The 14407-nt window shown below is 38.4% G+C and overlaps 1 long non-coding RNA gene across 1 annotated transcript; it reads left to right on the top strand.

Annotated features, from left to right (window-relative positions):
- The first annotated feature begins 1466 nt into the window (after positions 1–1466).
- On the top strand, positions 1467–13377 carry LOC146443094 (uncharacterized). The gene is made up of 3 exons (XR_014855922.1): positions 1467–1580; positions 13042–13093; positions 13194–13377. It is a non-coding gene; the product is annotated as an uncharacterized LOC146443094 (long non-coding RNA).
- The last annotated feature ends 1030 nt before the right edge of the window (positions 13378–14407 follow it).

Genomic DNA, 14407 nt, shown 5'->3' with positions numbered 1-14407 from the left:
CTCTCAGAAGACCAACAGCAGCTTCTCCCAATATTTTGTACACTTACTGCAAAATATTTGCTGCAGGTCCTTTTAAAACCAGATTTTATCACTGACAAAACTGTTACATTATTGTCCAGGGTAAAATTTTTGCTGTGTTTTGAATTTCGAATGAATGGTTCAAAGAGTAAATATTTAGGTAACATGTAAAAAAAAGCCCAACTGTGATACAGCATTAGCAAGAAATAAACCTGTCCACGAAAATAATAAATTTAGAGACAAAGTGTTTGAAGCAAACTTAGGGCAAAATGATATTTACATAGCTGAGCTCTGTAAATACTCAAAACTTGCTGAAAAAAATGCACCTTTTCTTCCTGCAATTGGAAAGAGAAAGGTATTTCTAAAAAATAAAGTAGTTCTGTAAAGATTTTGAGATGGGCATTGAAGAATCAGAAGCTTTGAATATTCAAAAAAAAAACTCCTGAAACTTCAAGGTTTCTCCCCAGCCTGAATTCCTGATCCATTTGAGGTTCATCACTGACTGAACTTCTTAGAGGTGGCTTTTCCTTAATCAACAGTCCTTGGACACAGAAATCCAGGATCCCCTTGAAACAATAAGCATCACATTGCTGTGATGTGGGAGAACTGAAACAACTCCAAGAGGTCACCTCACCCAGCGCCAAGCTCAGAACTTCGCAAAGTCCATAAATCAGGGGGTAAATTTTTAATGGTGTGTATTCTCAGGCATGAGCAAGATCCCAGTTTATTTTACGGGCATGATGATAGCAGCGAAAAATGCTGGAGTGATATGGATAACGTGGTGGCACTCCTGTAACCCTTCAGGTCTGAGAGAGAGGACTGTTTGCACTTCATCATTCCAGGAAGAAAAAAACACCCAGACCTCCTGCCACAACACACCCTAAACGGAGCCTTACTGTCCCAAGGAAAAAAAAAAACCATAATGTACAAAGTATACCTTGTCAATGTTGTTCTCAGTGATTATGTACTTCCATGGTATGTGGAAGTTTTATAGAGCAATTACATCCATTGTGAATTTGTAATTACAGTATTAGGAGGTCACAGACAGAGAAACTTTGCCAACCCTATTGATTTTTAAGGCTAGCCTGAACAGGATATAGATTTGCACAGGACTTGTAACATTTCAATATGTACACAAAGTGCTGTATGCTCAGGAGATGAGCACTGGTAAGTGATGTTCATACCAGCCAGGGGCCAGAGTCTGATCTCTAGTGCTCTTTCAACACAAATCTGCATGATCACCCTGGAAAAAAAAAAAAGTCTTTGTGGAAAGAAATAATTAGGTAAAAATTCTAGAGACTGAGGAAATAGTTAAAAGTCATTTAGCACTAAAATCAACCTTCCCGACTACCAGCATGGTTTGGATTGTGTTCATAGACCTTAACTATTTACTTTTTGACTTTTTACTTTTTTTTTAACTATTTGCTTTTTGAATCATCCATCCTACAGCAAAAATTCCATTCTGGACAATGGTGTAACAGAAGAGCTGATTGATTTTTTTTAAGCTCTACAGTGCAGTTTCACTAGAGAAGAAAAGCTAAGAAAGAAAGAGTTTTTATCAAGTAAGTGACAAAATTGCTTGAGTTATTGAACTGAATAAGGTTGAACTGATCTTACTGAAGTAGATAAGAGCTGTGTTCACAGAGCATGGTGGATCCCTACCACACTACTATTTGTGAGAATAATGGGAAACCTCAGCCATTATACAGAGCACACATTCCTTGGTAAAATTTAGAAACAGAATTTCTTGTCAATAGAGGTACCTGCATAATTAATTTTCTGAAAAATGTAAAAAAAATACTTAGGCAAAAATTGTGAGATTTGGTGGGGTTTTGTTGCTGTTGTTATTAGGTTGTTTTTGTGGGTTTTTTTTCAGGCAATTAAATCAAAATGAAATCCTTTATTTTAAACCAAAGGAAAATGCTGGGTTTTTTTTTTAAAAACAGGGACTTCAGAATGCTTCCCACTCATTCTGATGAGTGAAGGTTCCAAGCATGAAAGGTTTTTTCCACGTGCTGTCCTTAATAAATATGCAGAACATTTACAGAAAAAAAAGCTCTGTGAAAAGAACATTTTGATAGAAAATATTGAAATGTACTGCTCTATTAATGTAGCGATAGAACAAGGGGGAATGGATTTAAGCTGACAAAGGGCAGGTTTAGATCAGATATCAGGAAGAAATTCTTTCCTGGGAGGGTGATGAGGCCCTGGCACAGGTTGCCCAGAGAAGCTGTGGCTGCTTCTGGATCCCTGGAAGTGTCCAAGGCCAGGTTGGACAGGGCTTGGAGCAACCTGGGATAGTGGAAAGTGCCCCTGTCCATGGCAGGGTGGTTGGAATGAAATGATCCTTAAGGCCCCTTGCAACCCAAACTATTCTATGATTCTCTAATGGGATTTCTGTAATACTAACCACAATCCAATTTTTTTCAATTGAATGAAAATTTGGCAAACTGTAGGTGGCACCATTGAACATTTTGGTACAACTGCCTGCTTCCTCTATTGAAAATGTTAGACACTCCAAAGTGCTCAAAAATATCAATACTAAAATATTATAAAGTCCTACTGAGAAACCTTTATTTTAACAAACTTCCTTCACAATACGCTTATGAAAAATCTATGTTTTTTTAAATTCTCTTTGGTATTTTTTTTGGATTGGTGAAACTAAGGTAATCTCCCTTTCATTTCCTATTGGCTTCCCATTCTGTCACAGGCATATTCTAGATTGATCTGAAAATTACTTCTGCCTGAAATCTGGTCCAAACTGTCCAGTACAAATGAAGTCATTTGAAAAAGATAAACTTCTTTCAAGGAACAGAAATATCACAAAAATGATAAATGAATTTTCCTTCTTTAAGACAGCAGAGTGTAGGAGAGAACCTGTAACTGTGGACAAGACTGTCTTTCACACAAGGGTTACTGAGCACTGCTCAGTGTAATATAACAGGGACATTGAATAAGGGTAAGTGTAATTAATACATAACATTAGTAAGAGTCAATTTTCGTTCTCTTCTTGAGGCCGACTGGCATTATCATTATTTTATTTTTTAATTTCCTGGTGATATCGTCTTTTTTTACCAGCCTTCTCATATGGCTGAGATAAGCTGTTGCACGTTTTGATTTCAAAGCAAGAGGAATGGTAATTAAGTAATTTGAAAATGAATAGAGCTTAATCAAAGGGGCTTGTACAGTAGGAAATTGTAGAACCTCCATCTACCTTTGAGAGAGACCCTCCTTCAAAATCTCTCCTGGCAAAACAACCACATCCTGCTCCTGGTCTCATTTATTTCAAGAGCAAAGCCTCCACTGATATGTCTAACATGGCATCTCAAAATATCATTATTTCAAGGGGTGAAAGTCAGTGTTAAATGCATGATTTATGGCTTGGAATACCAAAGAAGCTCAAGTCTCTCTGAATCCAGAGTGTGGATTTGGTCTACAGGGCTGCCCAGGCACACCAGGTTGCTCTCTGAGTTGGTCACATCACTCACATCATCCAATGTGATTCCATGAGTCTGTGATCATAACAAAGATGGCTTCAGTGACACTCTGCAACTCAGTAGTAACATCACTAAAATAAAAACCAGGGGAAGCTGGATTCTGGTTTTAATGCCGTAGAGTTTGCTCACCCCAAGCTTGAATAACAACAAATGACAATGAACCATGAACCAAAACTCAGGGCTGTTTCCTTATATTTGAATGTCATGACTCTGACCACAGACACATAGAATTATAGAGTCAACATAGTACAAACTCCCAACTCTGTTCTCCACAGCAAAAAACCCATTGCTTTCTTTCAGTTCTGATGTAACCTGGTGATTTGGCAATACCTGTGGACAAAAGATGATGGAAGTTTGAAGATCCTATGCATAAAGGAAAAAAATGACATTTGGGTCAACTACACCCTAGATAAACAATCCTGTATACATAATGCCTAGATAAGGGAGAAAATAACCAGGTCATGCATTTCCTTTCCAACTAATATATATGTGTATGTGTGTCTAGTGAGATACAGATTGTCATGGCCACTTTTCTCTACAGATTATGGTAATGATTAAATGAGCATGAATACGGACTTCTGAAAATGATAACAAGTAGGGGAAATTCCATCCTATTTTGTATCTCTATCTTTTCTGTGAACATTACTTTGTTATCTGTAATATGCAAGTCTTTGAATAGGTGCTATTAATTTAATATGCATTTATTCTTTCTGATCTCTCTTTAATTTTAAATTAAGTGAAGTCAATGATCAAAGAAAGGCCAGAATAATAACCCTGTAGGATGTTTTTTTTATTTTTTTTTTTTTATCTTTTCTCTCGGTCACAGAAAGCAATGAGAAGTAGCACTGTCTGTTTTTTTTCTGGGCCAGTTCTGCAATATGTACCTAGGTGACAATGTGGCCTGCAGTAACACCAAAGTACATGGGAGTCACCCAAATAAACAACTGCCAAGTAGAGCAAAGGCCTATGATCAAGCTCTAAACACCCTTATTTACCTTTTGTGTTTCAGCAGTTGCTAAGAGCCACAAGCTTATTGCTCCAAGCCATTAAACTTGGAGCAGAAAGACTACCTTGCCCAAAAGAATTTACAGTAATAGGTTGCTGAACTCTGTATAACTTAATCTCCTTACGAGTGAAAGATGTATATTCACACACCCAAACTCTCTTCAACAGAATATTTAACTATGCTCTTTAAAAAACATGACAAAGATTGGAACCATCCCTGAGCTACTAAATTTCTTTGTCATTCTGCAGAATACAAAGTCATGTCCATGACAGAATCAATACCCAAACATTACTCTAGAGGAAGTGGACTGAGAGCTTACTAATTTATTTATTATAAGCCACAACTAAAGGAAATTCTTTTCAGACAGACCCCTCTAACATGTCCACAGTTTTATACAGAAAGATAAGCTCTGCAGAGAAGCTATACTTTTTGTTACACCAATCAGTATGGCTGGGGAACAAAAACAACAAAAAACAAGCTCTGAGGCACCATAGAACTTCATCCAGCCAAGGGGCTTGTGCATCAGAAAGATGGGGGATGTATTTAACCCTTTTTCCCTCACTTAATTTCATCATCACTTTCTTCAAAACCTTTTCTACATCCATAGACAATATCAGTCAGTAATTCAATGAGCTGTAAGATGCCCAATTGCAGGACACAAGTCAAGATTGGATCATCCCTTTGAACACAGGTTCCTCCTTGCCACCAGGAGTTAAGCTCTGGACCATAAAGAGCAGCAGTGAGTTTAGAAATGTGTTGGAAGTTTGCCCTACCCTTGCCTTCCCAGTCACCCAGCAGTTAAAGGTGCTAAACAGCAAGCCCTAAGGTTTTGGCTCTGTGTGTTAGAGCAGCTGAGGAGACCAAAGGTGTTCCTTACCCTGGACAAATTGCAGGGCAATGTCATAGTGGATAGGAAAACTTTGGAACATTTTTTTTACTCACATTTTGAGTAGTGACATATATTAGCTAACCATGTCCAGTTCCAGTTTTACTAAATTGTTCTGCAGAGTGAAAAAGGAAAATCTGGTTGAATTGCTTATGGGTTTTAATGACTAAAAGGAAACCTTTAGTATGAAAAATATATTCCTGTTCCAAAATTTAAAAAAAAATATATTATTTCTGGACAACCTTTGCTCTTTAACTTACACCTACTGTGGTCAGAATTAGTTGTCTCTACATTGGATCAGCCACATCTGCATTATCATTCAGCTCATTTAACCTCTGGTAGCATCTCTACCTCTATCAGCAGGATTTTTTTTTAACCCAGTGTCTGAAATAATAAAAAAATTGTGCAACAGTGGGGGTTTTTCTATTTATTATTTTCTCAAGAAGTCTTTTTTTTAGCCACTGTGACATTGAGGGCAAAGGTTTGGTGTCTTGGATTATGCCACAGGGATTGTTGGTAGGGATTTAGAGCAGCACCTTCTCTGTTAAAGAATTGAGGAGGTGGAGAGAGAGCTCTTCACATGGCCTCCTCTTCTTCTACCATGTAAGAAGAATCCCAGGGAGTGATCCAGCTGCAGAACTGAACCCAGGTCTGTGTTGCTCTTTGAGCATTGTTGCATTTATAATCTGAGGCCACTCAGAAGTTTAGCAGAAAATTGAATTTTCTAACAATTCAGAAGACTTAATTACATATTGAACAATGGTCAGAACTTAAGTGCTGCTAGGTATAGAGATATATCAATCAGTTATATTCCTCCTTACTTAAACACATCTCTTTCTGGGGTGGATTGTGGGAGCTGCTCATTTCGCTGGCACACAGTAGGTTCAGATGGGAGGCACGGGTTACTGTTCACATGGAAGGGATGACCTGGGCAAGTACAAATTCAGGCACGAATTTCCATTTCTGGAAAGCACTATTACCACATGGAAAAGTTTGCTGGTTAAATCACGCACGGTGTGCAGATAAACATCACGTCTTGATATCAGTGGAAATTATCCCCACTATCAACAATAAGAGCAATTACTTATGGAGAGAATCACCTCACCTAAATGTACTTATCTACAAGTCAGGCATCTAATCTAAGGTAACCACCTAGGCTCCCTCTGTGACGAACAGACAGAAACAGGCAGTGGGAGAGAAGGAAACTCATCCTATCCCAAGATAAATGTCCTGAGATAGGTAGACTGAATCACTTTCCAGAGGTGCTTATCTCTCTTTATTGACTACAGAAGGAACACAGATAATTAGCCATGACGAGATGCCTAATTTTTAGATACCTAGACACCTAAACTTTAGCAAGATGAATCAGAGCTGAGTGATTCCCACTAGGTAAACTTCCTCTTTCCCATTCCTCAGTGAGAGAATGTCTGACGCATGAAAAATAAGACTTGGACTCTTTCCAAAATCATCTTTTTCTTTTTCATTTAGAATTTTTAAAAAGATTTTCTGTACTGCTTTACCTCATATTATCTCATTATGGGGATATTCAATTTGCTGCTGTTAGACAGTACACAAACTGCTGTTTTTATTGGAATACCTACAACAAGCACTTTCAGAAAGGAAAACAACAACACGTGATAAATACATATTTTAAAACATTATAATAGAATCATCTGTATTTTATTTGCTTTTCTGCTAAATCTGGTGTAATTTTATGTACAGCTTCTATTTCCCACAGGATTTAAAAAAATCACAGCTTTTTAAGAAGATCTGTGCCTACAAATAAATCCAGCTTCACTTTATTGCAGTGTTTGATATAATTTGTATAAGTTACAGCCTAATAAAAGATAGGGGAGGAAACTTCAAGCCACATCATCTGTTTTTTTCCCCCCAGTAGAGATATAAAATTATATTTGTTCTGGTTCTTTTTGTGTGGTTCATCAGATTAGGAAATTTTATTAGACCTCCTACTTCGGGCTTGTAACAATAAGATCCTTCCTATGCCAATAAGTGAAGCTTAGAGAACTTCTGATGCGCTTATAGGCAAAGTGAAAAATATAGGCTGGAAAGGCATCTTCATTTATTTAAGCACATACTTAGAGCAAGATTAAAGTTATTTGCTTACATGCTGTCCTTAATATGGATAGGCTTAAAGGCATTTCCATGTATTTTCCTGAATGGGAAACACATTCTCAGATGTGCAATGAATTTTCATTATTGTTTATTTGATGTTAAGTATCTGCACGTTAGATGTGCTAATGCACACAAATGCAGGTAGACCCTGGTAAGTTCACAGGGTGCAATGTAGGGGCAAAAGGGCTGAATAACCAATGAAAAAAGTCATACCTTTAGGCTGAAATTTCCATGCAAAATTTTGCTCACATTTCGAATGTAAACAGCACATACTTGTTACTCCGGATTTTAGAACATTTTGCCTTATCCTTGTCTACACTTGGCAAAAGAGATGTTTAGGTAGGGGCATATGTGTGTTTCAGTACCAAAATTTCTCTAAGATTCACTGGGTGGCATAGAAAGCCGTATGATCTCACAGTTCTAGGCTAATGTTTTCCAAGTTTTGTGAGAGGAAGTGATTTAAAAGGAAATCTGGAAAAATTAAGAAACTCAACAGCAGTCTAGGGCTTTCACTGTGCAAATTGACTGCTCAAACACAGGTAGGGAGGATTTAAGTAGACATTTTACCACTAGCCAGTCAAAATAATTTAACCCTTTGGAGTTCTTGTAAATATGGACATTGGGAACCCTGGGACTAATCACAAAGGGAGACTCTAGTAGCTATTACATTTGAAATTATCACAGACCTCAGGGAGCTAGTTTCTGTCTTGCCAGGTTTGAGAACAGTGAAAACAAAATGTGAAATCTCTATGATAAAACAAGGTGAGCTTCTTGATACAGACAGGTGGTTATTATTTACTTGTTTCTGAAAGACCTGAAATCCTTTCTTTCACAGAAATAAAAAAAAACAACAAAAAACTGCAGGTTTGTGGTTAAGGCATTGAATTCAGACTAGACAGTGCTGGATTCCTTTCACAGCTTTACTTTGGCATAAGGCTGGGAAAGCCTTTCACTTTTGAAACCTGCAGCAATATTGAGGTGCATGCCTGAAGCTAACCAAACCAAAGATCAGAGAATCACAGAATGGTTTGGGTTGGAAGGAATCTTAAAGATCATCTAGTTACAATCCCCCTACTGTGGGCAGGGACACCTTCCACCAGACCAGTTTGCTCAGGGCTCCATCCAACCTGGCCTTGAAAAGATCCTATGGGTGACCCCAGTTAGTGGGATGCAGGACCAAGACCTTAAATTCTCTGTGACCCTTGCAGATGTGTAAATTTAAGTCCAATACACTTCCTTTGTTTTCTGTCTCTCTTCACACTGTATATTTAAACGAAATCTGTGAAGCAGCCCTTTGGTTCTGCTTGGCTTAATTTGAAATGCAGTTTTCAGTATTGAGGAAATTGGTCTAAAAAAGAGGTGAGAAAGGCAAATGTCTGGAGAAACAACATAAATAACACAGTGCTGGAGGAAAGACAGCAGAACAGGGGCTTGCTGAGGGTTGAGAAGAAATATTATATACAATCATAGAATCTTGGAATGGTTAGGTTGAGAAAAGACATTAAAAATTATCTAATTCCAACCACCCTGCTATGGGGATTTGGAACTATCATTTATCTGTTAATGTTAAGAAAAACCAAAAAAGGTAGGTGAAAATATAATCTGTTCCCCTTTGCATTTATCAGCAGGACAGGGAAGGATGACTACAATGGGTGACCCTCCGAAGGGCTCCTCCAGCCCTATTGTCTGTGTTTTCTACAACTGCAAATTCTGTCCGGATGCAGGATGTTATCCCACTTGGTCCTGAGCTTCACACACACCTCCAGAGCAACTGCAGGATGGAAAATCTTGGGGTAAACAAACATCTTTGTGTCACGGTAGCTTTTGGCCAGAGTTTATAAGAAGCCATCCATCAAAGAGCAAGAATGCTTACAAGTTTTGAGTTGAGAAAGTGCAGCGGCAAGCTTTTGGGGGGATTTCACAATACTGATTTCTTGGTTTGAAGCAAAATACATTTACAAGAGCATCTGCTGGTGTGAGTCTCTTAAATATGGCATATACTCCGTGTTACTGCTTCATCATCATGTATAATTGGCAATAAACCTATTTAGAATTCAAGATGCATAAAACTGAAAGTCTTTGAAGGGAATAGCTGCTGAGATTATATTTATTGTGCTTTCCCACAATATTTTTCTATGCATAATGTGATAAACCTCCAAGGTGGTTGTAGGCAAAGCTGAAATATTCACAAGTATGCAGTTATTATGAATTTAGACAGGTTGTAAGACATTTTGATATCAAACTCTTAATGAATGGCAGTAAACATATTCTACATTACTTTATTAAAATGCCTATTAAAACATACACATCCACAGAATGATCACTGGATGTGTTTACTTGCGAGCAAAAAGGCCATGAAGAAAACAGCATGGAAATAAATTTTCTTTTCCTGCACCACTATGATAAGAATTAGGGCATGCATTTAAAGTTCATATTATTTTCAGTGTGTTCACAGCACATCCAGATAATCAGATATTCAAAGGAGGATTCCCAGTCGGTTCCAATATGCCACGACTCAGTAAATCGAGTTGTGTAAATGATAGTTCCATATCCAGCAATGTTGTTTTGAGATTCCAGAAAAACTGCTATACTCCAAAACAACACAAAAAACCGACCGAATGACATATAGCCAACAAATACATTCTTGCTATCTTGAGGCCTTTCAAATAAAATTACTAAAGTTTTCTTTCTATTTAGTTAAATTTTTAATAGCAAAAATTTAAAACTAAAAAGCCTTGTTGAGCTAGAATATGCGGATTATTTTTCTTTTTCAACATTTCTGAGTACACAGTCTGAGGGGAGGAAATATTCAAATTATGAGTTGAAAACATATGGAAATTTATTCTTTCCGAGTAAAATTTTTATTTTCTTTGCAAAGTCCTGATCAACACCCATGGCAAACACAAAAACAGAAGTCTCCTGTAACATCCAAAGCAATTCCATTGCTCCATTCCATGCTGTTAATCTAGAGTCACTCTTAAGGGGATTGAATATGCCACATTTTCTGTTGGCAGTGGATAGGAATTGTCCTCCTGATGGAAATACCTCTGTGGGACATTTCCCTGCCCCAGTGTGAAATAAGTGTCAACTAGACAAAAAGAGCTACTGTGCCATAAATTCACCCAAAACATAGCTTTAAGGTGAAGGATGAGCACATGGTGCCCTGAGACTGGAGAGCTGGGAGTGGAGCGGGGAAAGGCACCATGACAGAGTTAATGCTTCCCTTAGGATAGACTGAGCAAAAGTTAATGCCTGGAGCCTTTTGCCTGCTACGAGAAAAAGAGAAATGATCTTTAAATGTTGTTGTCTTCCTGACATATGCAGCTTCTGTAGTTATTTGCCCTGCAAACTCTGGTGTGACCTGGTTGTGAGAAGCTTTGTATGCTCACAAGCACAGCCAGCTGCTGGATTCCAGGGGTCATACCATGGGATCTCTGCATAAATTATCAATAAAGTGGATAAAACCTTGGCACAACAGTAACCAGCACTCATGCTTCCTCTTTGTCCATGCAGCTATCTTGCTCTTGCTAGAACAAGGTGGAATGGCTTTAATTTAAAAAGTGTGGGTATAGATTGGATGTCAAGAATAAATTTCTGCACTGCTGCATAAATTCTTCCCTGTAAGGGTGGTGAGGCCCTGGCACAGGGTGCCCAGAGAAGCTGTGGCTGCCCCTGGATCCCTGGAAGTGTCCAAGGCCAGGTTGGACAGGGCTTGGAGCAACCTGGGGTAGAGGAAATTGTCCCTGCCCATGGCACCGGCTTGGAATGAGATGATCTTTATAGTCCCTTGCAACTTAAAAAATTTCTATGATCCTTACATTTATCAGTCCTCAAGAGAATCCATATTGGTTTTATAAGTAAACTGAGTCTCAGCATGCTGAAATAACAGTGGGAGAGGCTTGCAAAGTAAGGACCTGTCTTGGTCTCCTTTGCCTTTGCCCAGAAGCAGAATTCCATGGAAGTAACAACTACGACACAGAAAAAACGTCCTGAGGGAGTTCATTATTTTTCTGTGCCATGATTATATAATAGCACATTCCCACCTGCCTGTTGGAAGTATTTTCTCATTCAGAAATGAAGTTTTTGAGAACATAGAACAATGACATACCCTACAAAAGTCCTATTTATACAGCACTACTGTGGTTATAAGAACTGTTTATACAAATAAGTAACATAGCCCACAGTGCAATATATTTCACTTGCCTAATGCACTTCTTGACATTTGATGAGAAACTCCAAGCCTTAATCTTCAAGCCCCGGTTAAAATGACAGAGAAATGTCCCATCGAAATGAAAGGCTGTCATTGTTCTTGCTGGAAACAGACACAGTTATTTCCACGTCTGGCAATATTATTGTTTTAAAGCAACCTGTGAAGAAGTTATCTGAGCTGAGTCAAAAGCAGGAATATGCATTTAATCATCCTATGAATAGGCTTGGAAAATCATGTTTATTTTTAAAAAAATTGCTTTATGAGGAGCTCTTTTCCTTAAAAAAGTCTATTTGACATGTTTTATTTACTGTTGAAGCCATAATACAATGTTATAGCCCCACTGATATCACTGATAAATTCATTATGGGATGCCAGCTGGACAAAGAACAGAGTAAGAGTGGAGAAAGAAAGGGAAAATAAAGAAGAAACAATGTCATGTCACTCTGGGGGGTCAGCAGCCTCCCTGCTGCGAGGGTTGTTTTTATTCTCAGTGCAGCAGGAAAAAGGACATTATCAGGAAGAGTTTGAAAGAAGAATATGTGACAATATGATTCCAGGTGTTTCCCCCAAGCACAGGCAGAGGCACAGTGGTGCAGCAGGAGAATCAAGGAGAGGCTGGAGGAGATGAGTTAGCAGTGAATGGAAAGAAATAAGCAAATTCCACTTTCATGGAGCCATGAGAAGCCACTACTCAATTGTGCTCTCTGTGTCCCCCTTGGCTGCTCCACACTTGTATACAAAAGTCCCAAACCTTCCCAAAATTCCCAAATCCCCAAACATTTGCACACTAAGAGTACAAAACCAGCAACTGCTTTTAAGAATTTTTCAAGGCAGCTCAAATCCGCCCTTTATATTCTTCTAGAGCCACCACAAAGGCTGATGTATCCTCATGAATTTACATTATAGCAGACTTTTTTTATCCCCCAGGAATGGGGAAAAAGAGCAAACTCTTCCCAGTGTCCACATCAGTTACATATTTCCCATATTTCCCCTCTTCTTTCCACCCTTCCCCTTCCCCCCTTGTCTCCAACACTGCTGCTCAAAGGAGAAAGTAACAAAGATATTTGAGATTATAAAGGGTTTTGGATGAGTGAACCTGGAGTGAGTAAAGCTCTTAGAAAAGAATTTAAAGGATCGCAGTGGCATGCAGTCATGTTATATAAACATATTCTGAATGGTACCATCATACGCCCAGCCCTGGCGCCACAATTGCATTAAGTGAAATTTTATACAGAAATTGTGAAAGTGCACCGGGGTTGGCTGATTATCTACTCTTTCTGTTCCCTTTCAGACATGAAGCAAAAAGCCAAGGTGCTGGAGAAGAATGTGGACAGTGCCAAGAGGTTCCTGACCTAATTTAAGCAAAAGGTTTTCTTTCTTTTCTTTGTTTTTTGTTGTTCTGCTTTTTTCATCTTTCCCTCTCTGTTTTGGTTTCCTCCACAGGGATCAAAGCTGTCACTCCTTAGAAATAAACACCTGAAATTGACTGTCACTGGGATTTAAAATTTTCAAACACCTAAGGAAAGAGAGAGAAGAAATTGGAATAAGGTCATGGTGTAAAAGCTACTTCCTGAAGTGTCTAATGAATATTTCCCCTATGTATCTTGACAGTTTTAAAATTTATGTGGAGGGGGCGAATTTACAACACTATTCAGGAATTGTTTATTCTTGTCAAAATAAGTTAATTAAAATGAGTCTCTGATTAAAATGAAAGAGTCTGGCTCATTTGAAATATTAATTTGGGCCTCTATTTCTGCAATCTGCCTGCAAGGGTCTCTGTGCAAGAGCAGGGCTATGTTTGTTAAGCAGTAAAGCATTGTTGCAAGTAAAGACAACCTTTTATTTTCTTTTAATGTTGTCTGATCTCTTTCCCTGAGTTAGCCTGGGTCTGTTGACCTTCAGGGCAAACCGTAAAGCCTCACTTTTACTTGCACTAAGGATGAACATATGGATTGTGTTTGAAGGGGAAAGGGAGTTGGGAGAAATCTGTTGTGTGGGGTATGAGGTAGATTTGTTCGGAGGTTATCTTCCCTACTGATGCTCTCACTTAGACCTGGTACTACCACTGATTTAGGATTTCCCCCCATTAATCTCTGTTACTGACAGACACTGTTCCAGCAATGAGACAAGAGAGAGCCTCTATCCAGCAATGTAGGAACTGGACTGCAGCATTTCAAATAAAGGACGTTGATATAATTTCTACGATTTCTCCCTCTCCCTCCAAAAATAATTTAAATTCATTTTTCCACATAAAATTTCTAGTTTCTGAGGTACATGCCATTCTGAATTAAACCTTTTTTCTCACTTCTTACATACAGAAATAAAAGAAAAGAAAAAAAGAAAATGTGACTCCCCTTTTTCTCTCTATGAGCTCAGAGTGTAAATACTAACCTATATGCCTCTCTAGGCAAGGGATTCAATAGTGTGATAGAACATATCCCAAACAGAAAAACCCAGAATGTTCTGTCAGGGTTAATGTCACAATCCTCTATCTGTTTAAGGGCTCCAGGACTCTTAAACAGACAGAACCTGGCAAACTCCTTCACCCAAATTCCATGTGAGGCATTATGGATGAAGAGCAGAAACTGGTTCTTGCTATGCAGGAACTTAAAAACTCCACCAGCTATGTGACATAATGTGTCTCACTACAAAATGAG

This window comes from Lichenostomus cassidix, chromosome 1Aa (assembly GCF_008360975.1).
Source record: "Lichenostomus cassidix isolate B80296 chromosome 1Aa, HeHo_3.0, whole genome shotgun sequence".
In the NCBI taxonomy this organism is placed as follows: Eukaryota; Metazoa; Chordata; class Aves; order Passeriformes; family Meliphagidae; genus Lichenostomus; species Lichenostomus cassidix.
This window is presented reverse-complemented; position numbering and strand designations above follow the sequence as displayed.